The sequence below is a fragment of the Halichoerus grypus genome, chromosome 5, assembly GCF_964656455.1.
Source record: "Halichoerus grypus chromosome 5, mHalGry1.hap1.1, whole genome shotgun sequence".
NCBI lineage: Eukaryota > Metazoa > Chordata > Mammalia > Carnivora > Phocidae > Halichoerus > Halichoerus grypus.
The window spans coordinates 23,080,162-23,102,962 of NC_135716.1; the positions used below are offsets into that span (position 1 = coordinate 23,080,162).

Here is a 22,801-nt window from a genome sequence, read left to right on the forward strand (position 1 = left end):
TGTATTTCCCTGATGCTGAGTGATGTTGAGCACTTTTTCATGTGTCTGTTGATTTTTTACTGTCTTTAGTATAGAAAATGTAATATATTCATTTTTTGTTTCCAATAGCAAAAGTCTTTTATATAGTAAGTTCTCAAGAGTAACTGAATCAAACATCTATTAGCTTGGATCTGAAAGTGATCTGGACATCATATTGTGCTTTTGAGATTCCCCAAGGACTATCTTTTCCAACCTCAATTTGATTACCTACTTTTTAGATATTTAGAGGACCAGTGACCAGAGTATCTGTATAGTGGTTTTCAAAAATTCCAGCTCTGAATTGTCAGGGAAAAATGTTGGCTCTACAGAGTCTCCATTGTAAAAGCTGGTGGTGAATTCATGTCATGTCTCTTTTCAAACACTGGCTTTCTGAAATACGATGAATTACCTCTCTCTTATAATTTCTGTCAAGAAACAATTATTTTTATAATGTGAAATGAATATTTAATAATACCCTCCCTGGTTTGCTGGTTCTTGTTGTCCACTTTTCCCAATGATCCTTTTTTTCTTAGAGAAGGTCATGTCTACCAATTAAAATTGAATTATTTAATCCTCTAAAATGATAACAAAGTCAAGATAGGAAATCACTTCATAAAAAGGGAAAAATCAGAGCCTAAGATAAGTTTCTGACAATACAATGGTAGTAAATGTAAGTAAAATGGTATAGCATGAAATGAAATAAGGAGTTCTATGACATCATAACATGGGTTTTAGCCTAGGCTTACAATGTGAATGGTTAACAAACCCTTCTCTAAGTTTCTCCCTCACTGACAATATATTCCTCCCATGGAAGGTTCTTTATGAGTTCATTTATAAAGGCCGTATAAAGTGTTTTGATCTAACTAGAGATGCATTTTATGTGAAGATAAAGCAAACTCAACAAAAGTGTGCTTGAACTAAGCCATCTTTGGGGCAGGTCAAAGTCAGGTGCTTAAAAAAAATAGAATTAAATTTTCAAATCATTAAAACATGCTTCCTCCATTTATTCTTTCTTCTGTGCCTGTTTGAGACAATAAGAGAAGACGTGTTTGCTTTTTAATGTTTCATATGAGATTTAAGGGAACATAGCTTTCTCTCTTCCAAAGGTAGGCATAACTTGGATGACTGCTAAAATAAACAGTACACATTATGTGGCAAGGTCGCAGCATGCTTTTTTTTCTGGGTGCCAAGATTTCAAAGGATAATTTTACTTTTACCTCTAAAGACTCTGGGATCTTGACTTCATTACACTCTGAATATTGTATTTTGTTCTGTGAGGTCAACATGAGTAGTGATCGGACCAGAGGGAAAAAGGCACGACCACCTTTAGAAAACTCCTAAGTCACAAGACAGATTCTTTTCACTGGATTATTAAGGTTTTTCCTTCTCAAGCAAAAGATATAAAGAATCTTTGGGGGAGTGTGGGTTATTCTCCAGAGAGAAGGGAGCAGTCGTCCCTGGTGAAGCTTTCGGCTCAACAACAGCATCCCCACACCACATCTTGCTCCCATTACTGCTCTCTTCAACTTATGCTGACAGCCAAAGTTCAGGGGTTGCTTTGTTTCCCTTGTAGTTGATGTTAGTTCAACATTTGACTCTAAAGGTGGAACAAGCACAGAAATTAGTGCACAAGAATAGGAGAAGAACCTTGGCAGCCAAGAATAACATATGTTTTACACTTGGGGCAAGTACATAAATTAAAAATGGAAAAAGTGGGCAAAAGTGAGATAATTGGCTAATATAAATACCTGTCAAACCTGACTTTCTCACAGAGATTCTGAGCTGAGAAACAAATAAAATCGCTCACCACCCCCAACTCACATGCTATGTCTTGACGAAAACCTCAGGGTCCTTTTACGAGTTTTGGCTCAAGGAATCTGGCATATAAGTGGGAAGGAATTAAGGACAAGCTTTCCCTAACTATTTTATGCCAAAAACTTGTGTCTAAGAAGAACTCCAAAAACAGTATCTCTGTTTATTTAGACATAAGTGTAGGCTGTTGATGGGAGCCTAGAAAGCATGAGAAATTGCCTTTCCTTCTTCTGAGGGCCCACATTTGAATGTGCTACCTGGATTTAATGGATCAGTTTGAGGAGTCTACGAAGGTAAATGATAAGATTAAGATTAGTTGAGGAGTTCAAGTTCACTTTATGATTGATACTTAGGAGTGGAACTGAAATAATTAGATGTGGCAAGCAGAGGTTCAATAAATCTATATTCTGGTGTTGAGAAGGGGTCAAAAGGCTCTATCTGATCTTATCTTCATCAGCATACTTTGAAAACTTTTTGTACTGAATTCGTAGGTACTGTTGGAAAACCTGTTTGATCTGTATTTCATTTAGATAGTATAATATACATAGGATTAAGGGCTAAGCTTCTTTTCTAATTAATCATAGAAATATATAATAGGTATAGGAAAATTATTTCCCCCTTAGGTAAGGAACTCTTTTTTTAGGGAAATTTTCTTTTTAGGTGAAGTGAGTGGGACTCATGAGACTGCATGGTTATAGATTCCAAAAGAGCAGAGATAAGTAAACTGCTCTACATAAAGCGGAACAGAAATATGATGGTGAAGGTAAAGCATTGTGAGAAGAAAAAAACGTGGGAGAGAGAAAAGGCCAAAGAATATGGCAGTGACTGGGCCCTGCAAAAAAGTAAAATAAAATTGTACACCTGAAACTAGTATTATACTATATGTTAACTAACTGGAATTTTAATAAAAACTTGAAAAAAATAAAAAATAAATAAAATAAAGAGACCAGTGAGAAATTCCCAGAATTACTGGAAAAACCCATTTAACAGGGATATATAAGGGAATATCTTAACTTTCTGTAAAATTGGGACACATCATGTCCCTACCACAAATCTCTACGTGAATGCAATATTGACTGAACAGCTCAGTAGCAAGTGTGGAGATAAGCCTGACTTTGAGAGTTCAACAGGTACAGGAAATAGGATCTCTGGGTCACATTAATCCCCCGGATTTCTTTGAAAGTATTTTATTTTCCTATTGCATATCAGATAGAATTTTTAAGTGAATGTTATCTAAAGCTAAGTTACTGGGGTGACCTCAGTTGATACCTGGGTTGTTTGAAGTAGAGCGCTTCTATTTTTCTCCATTAGTTGTCACGGGACCACTCAGGAGACCCCAGTCATGATGGATATAGGGTACATACAATTTGGCCATTATGGAATCCGTACTTAAGTAGCATAAGAGCTCATCAAAATAAATGAGGCTAATACAATAATCAGAGGATCTTTTCGAATCCTCTTCATACAATTGATAATTAACCACAGTTTGGCATTGAGATAATAAACTAAACTTTGGATATCTTTCATATATTCCATCTTATCCCCAAGAACATGCTTTCCTAAATGTTTTCATGTTATTTTCAAATTATTTTCAATGCCCTAAAAAATTGGGGCTGTCAAAAGTAAATAAATAAAATAAAATTTTAAAGTAGAATGTGTGAGCAATTTCAGCAAACCCTCAGGAATGTCTTTTTCTCCCTGGGAGACAAAAGATCCTGCAACAATATGCCTGTGTATCCACCACATAACTTCATAAGGGTATTTCCAAGATGACACTACCTAGAACTACCTGGCTTCCTTCATGTTTCCTCTATGAGAGGACTTTCAAAGGAGTTCTAGGAAAAACCTTATCCTGACAATGCTGTCATTAGTAACAGCCTCGGAGACCATAAGGACCTTTTCTTATGAGAAGCTTAGCAAAAAAATCTGGTCTTATTTAAATCAGCCAACAGCAGTATAAAATTGTCAGAAAATTAAGTCACATTCAGAGAATTAAAGAGTATTAGAGACATTTTTTGATATCTTCATTTATTTTCAATCCATCCTTCCTCAAATTAGCTCATGTCTAATAGCCACAAGTGAGGCAAGGAATGTCTTTAATCTAATACAAACCAACATATTTTACATCTTTTAGAATATCATGGTTAAACAGGTGGAATTGTTATTTTCTTATAGTGTGCATGATAATTGAATTTCAGCCTGAATAGAAGCACTAAATTGAGTATTCTATGCTATTCCAGAATAGAACTTGTTTAAGAAATTATGACTGCAGCAAAAACTAAGATTCTTTTGAGGCTAAAATCCCTGAAATTGATTCCATCTCTTAACCCCAAGAAAGACACATTTTTGGCATATTTCAACCTTTTAAAGTACTTACCAATAGATGCAGGTCCAACATTTAGAAAATCTTATTGAAAATGTGGTTAAATTAAAAATACAACAATATCTCTGTTATTTTTAATTTAGATTTAAGGCTTAATTTCCACCAAACCAAGAGTTGTATGTAACAATACATTTCTAAAAATCCCAGAGATATTTGTTTAACTCAGAAAGTCAGAAAACAGCTACATGCACAACTCTCCTTAGTATTTGTCTTAATTATGATATAATGATGAATTAATCTTATTTGATTCACTTAAGATCTTTTCTGAGGCAACAAATCCAGCAATAAAAAAAGAAATAGAGAAACCCCCTGATTGTACAAAAATAATTCTACATTTAGATTCATTTTTGCCATATTAATTGCATTATTAAATAGAACAACACATACTTTAGGGGATAACATACATAAAAATGAACATGTGTCTTGGGCATTCAACTTGAAAACAGTCGGGTTATTTCCAAGCCAGAGCCAGGATCAATATTTTTTCAGGATTTGGGAGATGATCTAAGGTCTGACTTGACATGATCCTTTGTGTTCATTATCAATCAAACACACTCTTAAGGCAAAATATTTTTCATAACAATGATCATAATTACAATTCTATTTATATAATTAGTTAGGAGTTAATTTATTTAATGACAACCTCCAAAGCTGTAAGATCTATGAGAAAAAATCATAAGTAGGGGGCACCTGGCTGGCTCAGTCAGTAGGGCATGTGACTCTTGATCTTGAGGTTGTGAGTTTGAGCTCCACATTGGGTGTAGAGATTACTTAAAAATAAAATGTTAAAAAAAACCCACCATAAATATATGTTGAATGAATGAATGAATGATTGCTTGAATAAGCATTTATTCTTATATTTTTAAGTTTTTCAAACCAAGAGATAAGAATCTCTAATTTATTAGACTTATTAGATATTTTGCTATTTATTAATTTAGTAAAAAGAAACTAAATCATGAAGAAAGCAGTTAAATTCTGAAGATGAAGTTAAATTCAGTTTTTATTTCATTGCTATATACATGAAGTTAAAAGGTTTTTGTCTGCTTATTTGAAAATTCATTATTCATCAAAACTAAGGCATTCTTTTAGATCATTTGGCCCAGGGACCATTTGTGTTTTCCCAAATTCCCTACCACACACTGTTCTGAACCTACTGGCTTTTCAGTGAGCAGTATCTAACATTATACACAAAACATTCCTCAGCGGTAACTACCAAATTACTTTAAATTATTTTCCTTGCCAAAAAAAGATATCTTAGTGTACACATTATAAAGCACTTTTCTTGTAAAGCATGCAATTAATATTTAATTCCTAGAAATTATCATCAATTACAAAGCCATTTCTTTACACAGTATTTGTTTTGCTAAATACAGTAATGACTTTGAATTTAATTACTGTACTTTGTTATCAAAAACTAAGTACTTCCACAAATGGCTTGTGAAGGTGCCACTTTTTTTTTGCAACTGGCAAATATAGTCATGTAAAAAATAATTTGTTTTTACCTCTTAGAGTTTACATTTCAGGCAGAGGGAGTTTCAAGTAACATAATTCATAGAATTATAAAACTTTAAAATTTTGTGATAATTTTGTGAAAATGACTTTTAACCATACATTTTTACTACTTTCTAGAACATGTTTATAAATTCTCAAATACATTTTTTTGCTGTAGAGGCAAAATAAGTTTTAGTATTTATATAGTCATTACAAATATGCTATGTTCTTCATAAACATCTTATTTTCTGGAATTTTTCAAGGCCGATACTGCATTTGACATACAAGTTACAGAAATACTAAAATCATTTTTGTCTTACTCTATCAAACATTACACCACAACTGCAAAAAAACAAAGGCTTTGGATGAAGAAACAGTGTGGTTTTGTACCTGAGTAACATCTCTACATCCTGTATCAAATGTTATCATTGTTTTTAGTAATTACCTTTAAATCTGTAATATATGTTTACGTTGCTGCATTGTCTACTAAAAACAGTGGCAGTGAAAACTCAATCCCCTATAGCATTTTTTTTCCAATTAGAAACTTAAAGCCATAAGAAATACTTTAAAAATAAAAAGCACATTTAAATTGAAAAGTCTATCAATGAAATACTTTAAGATTTAAATTGCTTAAAATTTTCTCCAATGAAACTGGGATAGAAATATGAGTTCAGGAAAAAAAGTACAATGTAAAATATTTGTTAAAAAAGAGCTCTTTAATATGACATCTAAAAATGCATAACAGTGGGTTTCAAATGGCCATGGTATTGAGATTATATAAGTATGGTGTAGTCATTTTATTTGAGGATGTCAATATTATGACATTTTGGAAACTGTAACTTTTGCAAGTGTTTAAACTGGAGATGAAAAGTTTTAGAGGCCAATTTAAAAATCTGTAAGAAGAGTTCCATTTAATATATGTAAATATTCCCCCATTTAGTAGATGGAGCTAAATCTCCTAAGTCCCCGTTGAGAGTGGGCTAAACATAGTACTTGATTCAAAGAATAGAAAGGGAAAAATAACAACTTTACAGTGGAGAAACCTGGCAAACACTATCTCAACCAATTGGTGAACATTAACAGTAGCAGTATAGTCATAAGGATATTATGATTTGATATGATGAGGAGGGCATCTCACACTTGTGATCTTCTTTCTAAAACTCCATAAACCCAAAAAAATCATGAGAAAAAAAATTTTTTTAATTGGAATTTTACAGAATATGTGGCCAGTAGTCCTCAATATTATCAAGGTCATGAACAATTTAGTAAAGACTGAAAAACTGTCACAGACCAAAGGAAACTGGGGAGACATGAAAACTAATGCAGTCTGGAAGCCTGGATGATATCCTGGCACAAAAAGGAGGACATTAATGGAAAAATAGGTGAAATCCAGATAGAGTCTGGGGTTTAGTTTTTTTAAATGTGTAAGTATTTCAAAGGAATTAAAAATTCTTTGAGGGGCACAATGACAGAAAGTTTAAAGATAATTGACTACATCAAAAATCTGACAGGTATGCAAGTAGATATGAGGGATTTTTTTTTTATTCAAACATGGCTTTTACTATAAACACTTTGGGAATATCTTAAATACCTACCAATAAATATTGGTAAAATTGGATAATGAGTACTACACATCCATTAACAAGATGAAATAGAAATTGCCTCATCAACAGAATTAAATCTAAAAAATAAGAAAGTTGTCAAATGATATGTGCAGTGTGGTGCCATTATTTAAGGTTAAAACATACCTAAAACAATTTTATGATTTTTTTTGTGGATACACCCATATTTAAGAAAAAAATACATGCATGGGAATATTGCACATCTACTTCAAGTTAGTGGTGAATTCTCAGTAGGGAGGGAAGAGAATCTAATTACGGAGAAGTCTACAGAGGGTTCTAATTTTATCTGTAACATTTTGTTTGTTTTAAAATAATCTTAATCAAATACGGCAAAATGTTGAAAATCTGTTATTATATTATGACATACATTATTCTGAGTAACTGCAGTTTTTAATACATAAAACTAAATAAATAAATAAATAAAAAGGATTTCAGGTGAGCAGTCGAGGTTGGAGTCTAATAGGAAGTTACTAATCAGAAGTCCACAGGAATAGGTAGTACTTAAAACTTCAAGTGATGGACTGGAGTAACCAAACTTGTCATCTGCCAGGTACCTGGGCCTTAGCCATGTCTAGATCAGGAGTAGAAATCAAATTGCATGGATGGTGGCAATGGACCTGGTGAGAAAGAATTTCAGTCTAAAAGCAACCAGGGCACTCAGGATTCATACATAAGGACACAAAACCAAAATCTAGCTGTTAGAACTGAGATTCAACATTGGGACCAAGGCAGCAGAAAGTAGGAATTAAAACCAAGTTCCATTAAATCTGGCTAAGGAAATACTTCCATGATATTTTCCAAAGCAGATGTCATTACTAACATGTCACTTGGGTCAAGTTACTTACCCTTGCAGTGTCTTAGTTCTTCCATCTATAAAATGGCGACCTTTATAGAGTAGTCATGAGTATTGGATGATTATTATTTGTTAGGTGTTTAGAGCAATGCCTGGCACCTAGTTAAGTGTGACATAAGTGCTTACAAAATAAAAATAAATATCATCATGTCTAATAGAAGTACTTTTCTTTTGCAATGTTGATGTATTCTACTTAAATTAATTGTCTCATTTGGCAGGAACAACATGATCATATGCCAAAGCTTGAGTTGCCCTACACAGCCCTTTCTCTAAAAAAATCCAGAACGTATCTCCTTTGTGTGCACTCCTTTGACAAGCACTGAAAAGTGAAAAACTTTTCTTTTTCTTGTCTTTCATGGCAACACTCATTGACCTACATGTTCTGGGTAAGCACCGTGTTAATAAGGACTGCAGCAGGGAATGGTGAAAGTTCCCGAAGAGGCAGGTGTGAATCATTTGCATTTTATCAAGATATAAGCACCTCAGGTTTTACATAAAAATGAAACCACCTATTAATATAATAGAGCAGCTTGTTTTTTTTAAATCTATATTTTCACCATGGAACAGTTTGAAAAAGTAAACTTCTGTCTGTAGAAATATTGTGATTGCTATATGACACATGATCTGGCCAAAATACAAATGCTTTTTTTTTCTGAACTTTAAAACAGTTCCTTTACTAGCATTATTGCCTAAAACATCATTAAAATAAGTATTTCTCTTCCCTACATCAAACAGAAATCTACATCAGCTCAGAAAATATTATGGTTTATTAAGTGATCTATCATTCCATAATTGAGGATTTATACATACTTTCATGTAGTAAAATGCCTCTAGCCTTTAATGTACATACCATGTCAAAAATATGTAAAACCTCTCTCCTGAGATATTCACAGAACATTCAGACAATTTCAAATGCTGTTGATGGGAATGATGGTAGAGGGTTTGAATTCACTAATGTCGTTGAAGGAAATCTAATGAAACAATGCGTTGTTTAAAACCTATCATTGTTTTGTCTCATTTTTCATCACAATATCATGTAATGTGGATGCATATGGCCACTGCTTGTCAATTATGACATTCACAGATAGCACAAGCCCGTAGCTGAGAGCATCAGGGAATGAGAATATTTGTTTCTGCAATATTTGTTTCTTAGTGCAATTGCACTAAGAAAGTCTACCTTGCTTGGGAATAAAATAGATATGTTACCGGAGTTACAGAAAACAGCTCTGTCTAAAATTTTGGAAAACCACTTTGCTCAACATCGGACATAGAGTTATTTAATTTTTATTATGATGATGAAGTGCTGAGCAGTAGATTAAATTATTAAATGATTGCTTTCATCTTGCTGTTGGGGAGCGAAAGAGAGAGAAAGAAGCCCTTGGTGCAAAATCTTATTTTGATTATTTGCAATGATCAAATAACAATAATACTTATTCAGTAAGTTTTATTACTCATCACTTAATCTGCACTAATCACTGAAATGATTAACAAGTGACTCATCGTCAAACCAGCAATCATTTTAATCTGATTAACTTATTCTTTTCACCAAAAATACTTTCATGAATATGATGAATACAATATCACAACACATGGAACATAGAAAAAAATATACCTTTATATCCAGCCTGATGGTGAATGTATATCAGGTTGAACCACATAAAATTGCCCTATGTGTAGGTCGAAAACAGTAAAATATCAGCAACATTAGTTGTTGGTACAATCTAATATTTATGGGTTTTAAACAGAAATTACCAGTTTGGCCTTCCAAATGTTTTAAAATATGTAGTTGTATACTTGAAATAAGAAATCTGAATTTTCATGAATAAAATAGAATGATTTATCAACAGAAGACACAATCTGGTATGACCTGTCTAAAAGAAAGCCCATTATCCAAGAGAAAGGAAGGTTATAAGTAAATCAAAACAGTAGATTGTTCTTTCATTTTTATGACAATTGACCTATGCTTGACTAAAATATTGTGTTTAATCTATGACTCTACAAAGTAAAAGGAAAATAAGACATAAAGAACCCCAAAAAGGCAAGAAAGATACTAAGAGTATGCAAAATAGAACTGATACATTTTTTTCCTTATGGTAACACTTATCTCTTATTTCAGTAATGGAAATCTATTTTCCTTATATTGTATACTTTAGGTGAGTTTAATGCCATACTCTACCCACTCCCTGCTAGGGAAATGGCACATGACCTGGGTATGACCAACCAGGGTTCTCCCATAACCTGGACTACAGGAATTGTATTGGAGATGGGTATGCTATGGACATTGGCTTAATTTGATGATGGGCTTTTTGGAAGAGAGTATCTCCTTTCGGCTGGGATAGCAGGCTGTAGGTACAATGTTAGTCTGAACCTGCTGGTGATGAGGTTTCTCATGAGGAAACCCCTTTGCCTGACAGTGAAGCCAATAAGAAAAAGATAGCCCAGAAAGAAGGTAATGTTGGGATGAGGTGGGGATGAGGCAGGGGCCAGAGTGCATTCCTTAACCCTCATGTGTGAGGTATTGCCTGAAAGGTGAGGCTGGATCAAGTGTCTCAAGCATTAAGACACTGAGGTTGGAAGTAAGGAAATAGAATCCTGAAATGAACCATGGACAATGAGGCTGAGAAAATGCCTGGGTGGGGATCAGAGTTGAAGTTGACCTACATTATGATTTTTCTCAGACCAGCCCTGCTTATGAAGCTGACAGGCATTTGCCTGAAAAATATTTATAATCTGAGTTGTTGTGGCTTAGGCATGTTCTATAGGGAAGTAAGAGAAATAGAAAAGCCTGGGGCGTAGCTATCAGGAATGGACTGATCATTCTTAACCAAAGGCTTTGAGCTTTATTTCTATAGTTTCTATGTTTTAATTGTTGAACTGGCCATGACACATCTATCTTTCAATATTTAGCTGAATTACATTTCAAATATGTAATATTGATGGGGTTGGAATGGTCAATGCAATGACCATGTCCTAGATGTAGTAGTTGGAAGTGGAAATGTAAAAATATAATCATTACACATTGTAAAAAGCAACTGGAATTACAAATTGAAGCTGAGCATGAACATCAGGTAGAAAAAGACTTGATTGTGAAACGGTTTTTCACAATTACCTTCCAAAATTAGGCTCTGAAATTTTTCAATATGGTAGTCACTGTCATGGTTACAGGATATGCTTAGTGGTTAAAACTTTAATGTTGGGACCAAGCTGACCTGTCAAGTGTCAGCTCTGTCATTTGATATCTTGGGCAAGTTATTCAATCTCTCTGAACCTATTTCCATGTCCACAAAGTGAGTCTAGCGATACAAACCTCAGGGTTGTGTTGAGAATTGAATGAAAGAACAAATATGAAGTGCTTGGCACCTGGAAAGGGCTCAACACATTGTGGCTATGACTTTTACTACAGAATTAGAGAAATGTGAAGAAAATACATGATGTAATTTTTGCCTTTATACAATCCTATTCATTCTATAATGTAGAAAGTTGTTTCAGCATCTTTGAAGATCAATAGCCCATGATCATAAGTTAGAATTCAATTTTTCTGAAATCAAGAAATTCTTCCATATGTCAACCAACATTCTTACTAAAATCTAAACATTCCTTTAAGTTTTGTCTTTTCAGAGGGAAAAAAAAAACTGGTTGTTTTCAGTTTGATCATTTTAAGCTTTGTTACCATTTTCTCTCTTTCTTCAGGTTAAGTAAGCAACCTTAATTTTTAAAAATGTTCTTTTGGCTGCCATTTCTTTTTGTTTTGTCACTGTTACTACAAAGCCTGTGATCATGAACCAAATTGTAATGATGTTTTCTGTCCCCAAAAGTCTAGACAGTTGGCCTATCACTTACTGAAGATTACTAAAGTTGAGGGAATATATTCTAATGGCATCAATAATGGTTTTGTGATTTTGATAGAGTAGTAGTATTGTGTACATTTACCTCATTTCTTCTGTTCAGAAGAAGCAGCCACCACAAAACCATAAACTGATGAATCAAGTTCCCATTAAAGATAGAGTTTTGTGTTAGAAGGAAAAATATTTGGGCATTAAAGGAAATAGCTAAGCAGAGAACACAAGATCAGGGGAAAAAGTAGAAAGTAAAATTAGTATAAAAGGAAATCCTTAAGCTTTATTCAATTGAACCATAATGCCACAATGCTCAATCAGAAATTGAACTGAGTACACTCTTCAGACTACCAAAGCCTGATTCAGCAACACTGAAAAATTTATTGATGGCTCTTCTTGGCTTTGGTTCTCCCTTCCCTGCGACAGAGATTCTATTAATGGAAATTGCACATAAGTTTTCTTGACTTTGTTTCTACAGATTTATTCCTATGTCAGCAGGTAAGAACGGCAACTTCTTTTGAATCAAAAGCAGCATTAAGAAAATATCATTGCCTTTTCCATAGACTCTAATATAATTATTGCATTGCTACTTTAAATATTCAATGCCTAAGAAATGAGGCAGTAACTTCTCTCTGGTGGACTAAAAAGAATCATAATCTATGCATTTTGTTGGTAATTAGTGCCATGGGACTTGATGAGATTATCTGGGAAGTGAGTGTAGATAGAGGAGATGTCTTAGGACTGAATTGTGACTGTTAACAGGTTGGGAAGGCAAGGAGGATCAACAAGAAGACTGAGAGGGAACTGCTCCGGAGGCAGGAAAAGGACCAAGAGAGAATGGTGTCCCAGAAGCCAAGTGAAGAACCCATTTCACAAAAGAGAGATTATCAAATGCTGGAATATGGAGTAAGATGGAGAAAAACAGTGGTATAAGAGATCTAAATCCTCAATTTCAGTACTAGGAAGTGAATAGATACTACCTACAACAACAAGCTTAAGCAGCAATAGTATGTGCATGTGATTTAGAAATATGAAGTTAATGGCAAAAGAAATAGCTAAAGGTGCTGAAAATAGTTGCCTCTAGGGAGTGAGGAGGCTTAGGCAGGAGTTGCTGTTTTTATAAGCTATATGGAATTTGTGGATTCTTTAAGTTATGTGCCTACACAATTGTGATAAAAAATGTTAATTAAAAAAACAAAAAGAATCATGATCTAGCCAGTATATTTTCAGCTTTTGGTTAAGCCTGAGGGAAGCAGGTATGTCTGGAGATATATATATATTTTAATCTGGAGAAATAGCACATGACTCTTCTCTGCCCTTCTTCTGATAGCACTAGAAAGCACATTGAATGACAACTAGGAGAGAGTCTTATTTTCAAGCAACCTTGGCAAAGCATACCCTTAGCTCGTCATCATTACAATTTCTCCATGCCAGAACCTTACAAGTATGGAATAGGTCTTCAGTTCTCAACCCTAGGATATCCTCCTTTCTCCATTCTAGGACTAGTGTCCTGGATTCTTACGCTTTGGCAGGGCAAGAAGGGAACTGGAGAGGTTATTAAAGGTGACTCAGGCACAAAGAGATACACAGATCTGATCACCTGAATTGGATGAAAAGGTGGAGACTGAGACTCAGAAACAAAGCAGAAGCCTCTGTTCCAAGGTCAAGGCTGACCTGGTAGCAGGAGTGACTGAAGGCTGTTTGACAGTGTTGGAATGGTATTTCTGAATTCCAGCATGCCTCAGGTAAAAAAAAAAAAAAAAAAAAAATTGGTCCGGGTCCGGGGTGAGTGAGGTGAGAGGGTCTATTTAATCCTGCAGTTGGTAGTTAACTTCATATCCAGGGTGAGCTTGGCAGTGCTGGGCAATGCTGACCTCATCATTTCAGGATGGGCAAGACCAGAATCTAAGCCAGGATTAGAGTAAAGCCAAAACTAGATCTCAGGCTGCTTTGAGGTTCATTATCTCCTTTTCCACATCAAGCAATCAAAGTCTCACTGGTATGGCCCAGACCTGCTTGTGAATCACGGAGATAAAATGACTCGATACTCTATTTGACACTGACAGCTGGTTCAAACAACACACCCACGTGTGGGAGCTTGGATTCTTTAGTCCTTCATTTGATCTGGAGGCACCTGTCATTGGAGTTGTGATTGATTTCCCAGATTTCTTTGGCCTTCCTGATTGATTCTTTATATCTCCATCTCTACCATGTAACCCTTTGCCTTTTTAGAACCTAGGCCACCATAGTCATTGGTGCACTTTAGTTCTTGGTAAATGATAAGCACCTTTGAAACTTTGAGGGATACCTTTGCTGTAAATCACAATATGGCTCTGTCTTCCCTGAGCTACACAGAGTTGGAAAAATACTTCATAACTTTGCATTTCTTCTTGCATTTGTATTTGGGGGAGCAGAGTCATCAGTAATAGCATATCAGAATGAGTGTCTAAAAAACATCTGATGCCCTAAAATATGATTCTACTTATCTGGACATTGCAGATTCAGTGGTGAGGCAAATAAAACTTTCTCATCCCTAACCAGTGCCATAGGATAAGATCATAAAAACAGCGCTAAAACCAGTTCAGTACCAAGCACATTACTGAAGCAGGAGAGAGAATACTGCCTTTCAGCAGTGCTGTGAAAAATGGTATTTTGAACAGTAAAGGGATAATAAAAAACATTATTATTACAACTACCACTCACTACTGAAGGAAAGTTGCTGTGGTTATTAGAAGTTTAAAAAAGAGAAGCGTATATTATTTACATTAAAGTTTCACTATGACCTTTCTGACAGTGAAGTTTGGTGTATGAATATTTCCATGAATTATCAGAGGAGGTTGTGAAATTTTCTTTTCTTTTCTTTTCTTTACAATAGTATCATGGTTAGATTAGTTGCTCATGGGTGTGGGTTGCAGAGGTCTTGTCTGTTTGACTAGTGTTATGTAATGACTAAGGGAGAAGTGGCACCAGTTGGACCAGCATGGAAGTCTCTCTCTGGGTTTTGGAACTTACTTCTTATCTTCTTCACAGTTTATGTGGGGAAAAAAATAAGGTGATTGAGGAATACCCTTCATCTGAAAAACAGATATCATGAAAACATAAAAGGAATAGGCATAGTTAAGAAATTATATATGAGTTTAAACTTACCGGTAGAATATCCTATACTCTATGTATGCTCAGTAAATGTATCTTTCATGTTGTTTTCTTTATGTAAAGGCGATTTAATGCTACATTCAAGAGCATGGAATTTGGAATCAAACAGGCAAGTGTCAATTCAACTTCTTGCTCCACCCCTCACCATGTACCTCTAACCAAGTTACACAATTTCCTTAAGCCCAAATCACCACAAGCTCAAAATGGAAATAATAACCTCTGACTGATGGAGTTGCGAGTGGATTAAAATGAGAACATTTCTGTAACACACTTAGTGTACTACCTAGGATATGGTAAACGCTTATTAAATGATACCTACTTTATTGTTATCCTCATTTAAGAAAGATTCATTTTCGGCAGGATTATAAGTCAACTCTGATATGTCACTGTGAGAGCACACTGGTGGGGATATTTTTTAGGTTGGGCACCACCAAGAATCAGTAGAGGTAAATTCAAGTTTTTGTGTTTTATACTTCTCAAAGCCACTTAAAAGTTATCCCCAAACGAAACATTCATAAAAGCATAACATAAACGTTCCAGGCACAAGGTATGAAGTCTCGTGATCTGGTTTCCAAACTTATTTTCATAGTATTCTAGGTGTGTGATTCTGGACAAGTTTCTTGATCCTTTATGTACCTCAGATCCCTTATATGTAAAATGGGATAATATTAGTAATGCTATAGATTAATCGGAAGTATTACGTAAGATTAACTTTGAAAAGAGCTTAACACAGTGCCTGGCACAAGGTTCTATAAGCTATTATAATTATTGGCTGACATGATTTCATTCTTGGGAGCTGCTATCTTGAAGAGGCTTTCAAAAAGTGTAATTGTTAGAGTTTTTTAAAAGATGGTTAAAAATAGACCATATTTTTCTCTCAAACTGCTACTGTCATAAAGTACGTTACATGTTTTTTTAGATCGTCACATTTTAAACTTATATTTCTATATCCTTTCTTCTGTTGCATGTCACTTTACTTTTGACTCTCAGCAACTTAAAACTGAAACTCCGTCGGGATGTGAAGTTTACCCTCTAATCAAAGTGCCAGTGCTCTTCAAAAATCCTTTGTGTGTGAAGTTTAGAATCACAAAAGACTGGAACCCTTTCTGCCTTTTAGATAGTAAGGGAGCATGCTACAAAAATATTCTTTAAAAGACAATACTGAGATTTACATTATCAAAAATTCAAAGATGCTCTTTTCAAAAGCCAAGACCACCAAAGCCTCAGGCCAATCGAGACATGGTAAGATGCAGCCAGCAAAGCTGGCCAGGATATCACTGTGGATGAGTTAGAGGAGGAATCACCCCCAAGCAATGGTAGCTCTCAGAAGGGGGCCTGCCCTTCACAATTTAAGCTCTTTGAAGCTGCATTTCCTTCAAGCAATGAGAAGTCTTTGTGGTGATGGGAAACATACATTTATAATTATAGAAGAGCATAATGTACACTATACATGGCAGAAAAGAATGCAAGGGTTTAAAGGGAAGTCTTGATATACACACAGCCTCACTCACACAGTGTCTTTCCTAAAATGTTGGGTATTTCAGTTTGTCCTTAATTGAAATGGCCAGGAGGCAGCATGGTGCATAGCCTATTCCCTTTCCAGCACCCCATTTGGCCCTGACCCAACCATGCCAAGATGGTACTATAGTATGCTCTTTGTAAACCCAACTGCTTAAATAAAATGTATAAAAATCATGAAATGATTTCAAAATGACATAACTATATGCTTATACAGCATTTGAGAAAGTTAGCAAAATGGAATTGAATGACGCCCATAATATTTTTTTTAACTCCCCCTAAGTAAAACTTGAGCTGATTAGCCCATTCTACCTGAATTGTTACTTTTTTTCCTTTTTTTAATTTTTTGTTTATTAGTTCCAGAGGTAGAATTTAGTGATTCATCAGTTGCATGTAACACCCAGTGCCCATTACATCAAGTGCCCTCCTTAATGCCCATCACCCAAGTACCCCATCCTCCCCCCACCTCCCCTCCAGCAACCCTCAGTTTGTTTCTTAGAGTTCAGCATCTCCTATGGTTTGCCGACCTCTCAATTTTCATCTTATTTTATTTTTCCTTCTCTTCCCCTGTGTTCATCTGTTTTGTTTCTTAAATTCCACATATGAGTGAAATCATATGGTATTGGCTCTCTCTGACTTATTTTGCTTAGCATAATACCCTCTAGTTCCATCTATATCGTTGCAAATGGCAAGATTTCTTTCTTTTTGATGGCTAATATTCACATATATATATAGAGAGAGAGATAGAGAGTACATCTTCTTTATCCATTCATCTGTCAGTGGACATCTGGGCTCTTTCCATATATTGGCAATTGTGGACATTGCTGCTATAAGCATTGGGGTGCATATGCCCCTTCAAATCACTATGTTTGTATCCTTGGGTAAATACTTAGTAGTGTAATTGCTGGATGATAGGGTATCTCTATTTTTAACTTTTTTTTTAAAGATTTTATTTATTTATTTGACAGAGAAAGACACAGCAAGAGAGGGAACACAAGCAGGGGGATGGGGGAGAGAGAAGCAGGCTTCCCTCTGAGCAAGGAGCCTGATGCGGGGCTCGATCCCAGGACCCTGGGATCATGACCTGAGCCTAAGGCAGACGCTTAATGACTGAGCCACTCAGGTGCCCCTATTTTTAACTTTTTAAGGAACCTCCCTACTGTCTTCCAGAGTGCCTTTTTTAATTTAACACTGACATCTCTAGTTTATACATTCAAACATCCTAGGATATGGGTAAAAGAAACTCATGTTTGATTGATTGGAGGAAAAAAAAGCAAAATAAGCAGAAGTATCAGAATAAATAATACTGGTAAGTTTATTAAAACATTAAATTTGTTTTATATTTCTATATTCCTTTAGGAATTATAAATTTATATTTTGAATACTTAGTGGAGAATACACAAAAAGATAAACTAAATTATAAGAAGTGTAGGTAAAGCTTCCAAAGTAGACTTTAAACATAAAATCAATGGAAAAAAGAACCCACAGTGGGAAGACCAAAGATGAAAAGAAAAAAGCCCCAGAAAATTCTCGAAGAATTTTCTATTGGACGCCATGTTATAGATAAACTACTAGAGATATAATGTAAGCTGATAGCCCCAAACTGTTCAGCAACAACAAAAGCAGAACCCTACAATTTTATCCTAATAATTGGTCATCATTACACAATATGGTATAAAAGGGAAACATAGGCTTTGGAATCAGTTAGAACTGAGATGTGCATTCTGGATTATTATTTACTATCTGTATGAATTTTAGCAACTACCCAGCCTTCTTGAGCTTTGTAAACTCCTATGCACATATTGAATATGAGAGCTGCCACAAAGTATGTGAGAGGTTAAAATATGATGATCCACATAACAAGCCTAGCTCAAGGACTGGAATATAATTGGCTCTTCAATGTTAGTTCTTTTTTTTCTCTCTCTCTCAAAGCCATTTTTCTTCTAAAATTTGAATATGCTCTAAGGAGAAAGGAGATTTCTTTCACTATGATAACCAGTGTAGGTTCATTTGAAAGGCCTTTTTTTTTTTTTTTTTTTTTTTAGCCGTATGCTTCTTTATCTCTTCTTTTCATGAGTACATGTGCATTTGCATGCATGTGTGGACATGTGTACACATGTGTAAAGTCACCTTTCTCTGTACTTGCTCTTGTTGGATATAGGTTAGTTAGGGGCAAAGCATAAATTGTTCTAAAGTTCAGTAGGTAACTCATTATTTAATCTTGGCTTAATAGCCTACATAGGTCACGGGAGGTAGAACTTGAAGATAATGAAGCAAGTGATTCATTGAATTGACAACATTATTATATTCATATATTTCAATTTCATTATGATGAAGTAGATGGCACATTTGACTAGAAGTTTTGACGAGATTCTCTCCTTGACAACACTACTTACTGATTTGTCATATGACTATAACTGGGGTGTGTCAATTTTTTTATCTTCAAAATAGAAATCACAGAATAGTTGCTCTCTTTCCCACAGCAATTTTTCATGTATAAATTCTAATTATATTGTAAGTACCTTGGAGACCCCTGATACCAATTCAAAATAACATTTTGAGCATTTCAAATGTACTCTGAAAACTAGCAGTCTCTGGGTGGACTGCTTTCCTCTAATATGTTATTTTAGAAATATGGTGAACATGTCTCTTTTTGATAAAAAGAAGAAGAAAAAGAAAAAAAAATAGTGCTGGTAGATAGCCAAAAGTTTATGGTGGGGGAGTATAAAAATAGCATTTTGGGGGTTGATATGCTTTCATTTAATTATTCCTGAACTTCATGCCAGAAACCACTGAAAATAAGTGGCAGTGTCACATGGTGTTTGGAAGAGTTGACAGCAAAAGTAGACATCAAAATCAGCATCAGAAAAGCACCAGACCATTTTCCAGGTTGTTACCAAGGCTGGTGAAGAAAAACACAGAGCAAAATAGCTTACATTGGAAATAATGATTTCTCAGTTGTATTCACTCTTTGATGATACAAATACAGCCAGACCCAATTACTTCTTAAGAAAACGCATTGTATTCTTTGGGGAAAGATTAATTATAAAACAGTTATAGGGATCATGGAGGGAACTCCCTGGAAATGAGTATCAGTCATAATGAAGGACCAAGGAAACAGACTTAACTGGAAGCCATGTGAGGACAGAGGATCATCATTCTTCTTTTCATCATGGTGCCCAGCACGATTCCTGACCTATAATGGGGGATCAATGAAAATCTGTTGAATGAATAAGTAGACCCTTGATATGAAGGAGCTGGTGTTCCTATATAAATTATGATACACATAAAGTGAAGGACATTAGTTTATAAGACTTGGCTCTATATACTTTTCCCAATTCTTACCACCAGAGGAGATGACATATAAAAGGATGATTAATCAATTTCAAACATCTCCCTTCCTCTTTAGTCCATGGTCTTCCCAACACCAATCCATCACCATCTGCATTGGTTGACTTCAGTTGTGCACCACCCCTGACAATTGGTTTCATTGGCAGTTACTCTTCCCTTTAGCCAGAGGGAGAACATGTAGGCTTACACTCTACCTGTTTACTGCTTCAGCTAGGACTCAAACCGAATGGAGAAGCTTGCTCTTTTGCAGCTCCCTCAGAAAAGGAATCAACAACAGTGACCACCATTTACTGAGCATTTACTATGTACCATGCTCTTCTGAGAGCTGTACACAAGTGGCATTTTTAGCCGTCAAATAACTCCACAAGTGGGGTAGTATTTTTGTCTCATTTTAAAATAAAATAAAAAAAAATAGAAATACAGAGGTCAAGTAACTTGCTCAAAGTCAGTGAATTCCTAAAAGGCAGAACTGGAATTTGAACCAAAGTCTGTCTGACGATTAGGTCATTTCAGTGTTTAAAATCATCCATCTTTTCTTTGAGAATCTGTGACAGGCACCCCCCTCGAGACAATTAAATCCCCTTCGTGTCAACAAGACACAGCTTTTCTCTTATACCTAGCACCCTCTTGAACTATCTTCGCTTCAATTTTTATTTTATTCAGGGCAACTTCATTATAATAAGATCAACCCTATTGAACTAATCAAGCTGAAAAAAAGAAATTTAAAGATGGGCATAGTCTTTGCTCAGTCACGACTTGATTATTGCTCACTCTCCCATGAATGTCTCATATTCTCAACAGTCAAGTGTAGTATGGTTGGGCTTTTACTCTCTGCCTCAGGCACAATTAGAAGCAAGAGCACAAATAGCACCAGGACTCTTCATTGACTTTCATCTCCCCCTTTCTGTGGAGAGTTGATTTTATTCTCAGACTGGCTTTCTCCATATTACCAGGAACATGACCACTGGGAAAGGGGCTGCCTTTTTTCCTTTAAGTGCATTAAAAAAACTTGAAATAACCCTGCCTATCTCTGTTTGGGCCTATGTCTGGACCTATCAACCCCTGGCCTAGATAGCAATTCTCATCAGAACCACATAGAGCTTTGGGAAAGAAACAGTTTCTTAAGGGAAGGAGGGGTCTAGGCAGACAAATAATAGATCTTCAACCAGTCTCATCAGGAAGTATGCTTAGGTAATACAAATTTGTAGATACTTCTAATGAAGGGAAAAGGAAAAGTATAAGAAAATTTCAGTCAATTAGAGAGATACAGTCTCAATTGTTGTCTTCTGCAGACCCTCCATTTAGGGGAAAACCAAGTACCTGGTGATGTACTTGCTGGATCAAAGGAGTGTGATAATGCTCCTCTGACTCTCCTATCAGAATACTATGCATTCAGCCATTACTTAATACAGGGGAAGAAGAGGAAAAGGAGAAGAGGGAAGGAATAGAAGAGAGGGAGATAGAGGAAGAAAATAGAAAAAAAATGACAGAAGAGGGTTAGAAAGAAAATCCTATTGTCATATAAATCCACTGAAATTTGTCAGAAAGCATAAAGAAAACAGGTAGAGATGTATACAAATGGAGAATTTTAATCTATATCTGCCCTTGTAGATTAGATATTATATAACTATAGTTTTATTTTTTTAAGATTAAATTTCATGTAATTTGATAGTGTTTTAGGCTCTTCCAGGGAGTCAATATGAGTGTTAAATTGGATTACCTAAACCCTTGCATTCTCTCTTTGTTCTACTTCATCAGCTGGCAAGCAATTGCAAAAACCCAGCCAGGAACCAACGTTCTGAACAGGAGTTGTCCCTATATTCTATATTTACTCTGTTTATTCTTAAAGCGTACAACGTAAGAAGTGTCCCTTTGAGAAAATGGTGTTTTCTAAAGTCCAAAGTTATCTGAACCTATATGAAACTAAAAAAAGTCTTGGGTTGGGCTTATGGTTTGAGGTTTGAATTAAAGCTTAGGTTATTCTTATTTTATCTGTACTAGTTTTCCATCAGTAATTATACTGTTTCTATCTCTCTGTCTTCCAAAGCAGGACATTATCATGGGTTTGGATACAGTGAGAACAAACTAACCAAGTTTTCTGCCCATATGTCAGAATGAACCTGGGCTAAACATGTCTACAGGTTTAACTTTAACTACATGTATATTTGGTTCACTTTGCTTCGTTTACATTTCTTAGCTTTAGCAGGCCATATTTATATACCATAAAAATACCAGTGAGATACCAGGATCTTTCAAACCCCAATATTATACAAATAGTTGATTATAGGATAAGATCATGTACAATTCATGTACTTCAAAATAGAATATCTTCTGGATTCTTTCTTGGGGAATAAACTCAACATGTCATTTAAAATCTGTTCTACTCACAGCTCTTTCTAAGTGAGACAGCCCTGTCTGAGGATACTACTAAAGGGGGAAATTTATGAGACTGTATTTTGCATTAGCTTGTGCATCTGTACTTCTACCTGCCTCCCACAGCCATTAGGACAAGACTGGATAACTGACCCAAGACAGCCAATCTGTAGGCTAACCATACACCTAGAAATTGTCCTGCTATGGAAGATAGATTTATTATCATAGTCAATAGATTACTTTCTTGGGAACTTAAATGGGGTAATACAGAAATAATAATGGTGTTAGCATGGGAGCCAAAGCTTCCAAATAATGCTGAGTCAATCAGGGCCATGATAGTCCTTAGGCATAGTAATAAAATAATAGTCAACAATACTAACCATTTCCAGTA

The 22,801-nt window shown here is 35.3% G+C and overlaps 1 long non-coding RNA gene across 1 annotated transcript in view; it reads right to left on the bottom strand.

Moving 5' to 3' along the window:
- Positions 1 to 19,685: 19,685 nt before the first annotated feature.
- Positions 19,686 to 22,801, bottom strand: part of LOC144381709 (uncharacterized) — a 65,142-nt gene continuing 62,026 nt past the window's right edge. The window contains exon 3 of the long non-coding RNA XR_013447479.1: positions 19,686 to 19,882. This is a non-coding gene — a long non-coding RNA (uncharacterized LOC144381709). The remainder of the gene's footprint in view (positions 19,883 to 22,801) is intronic.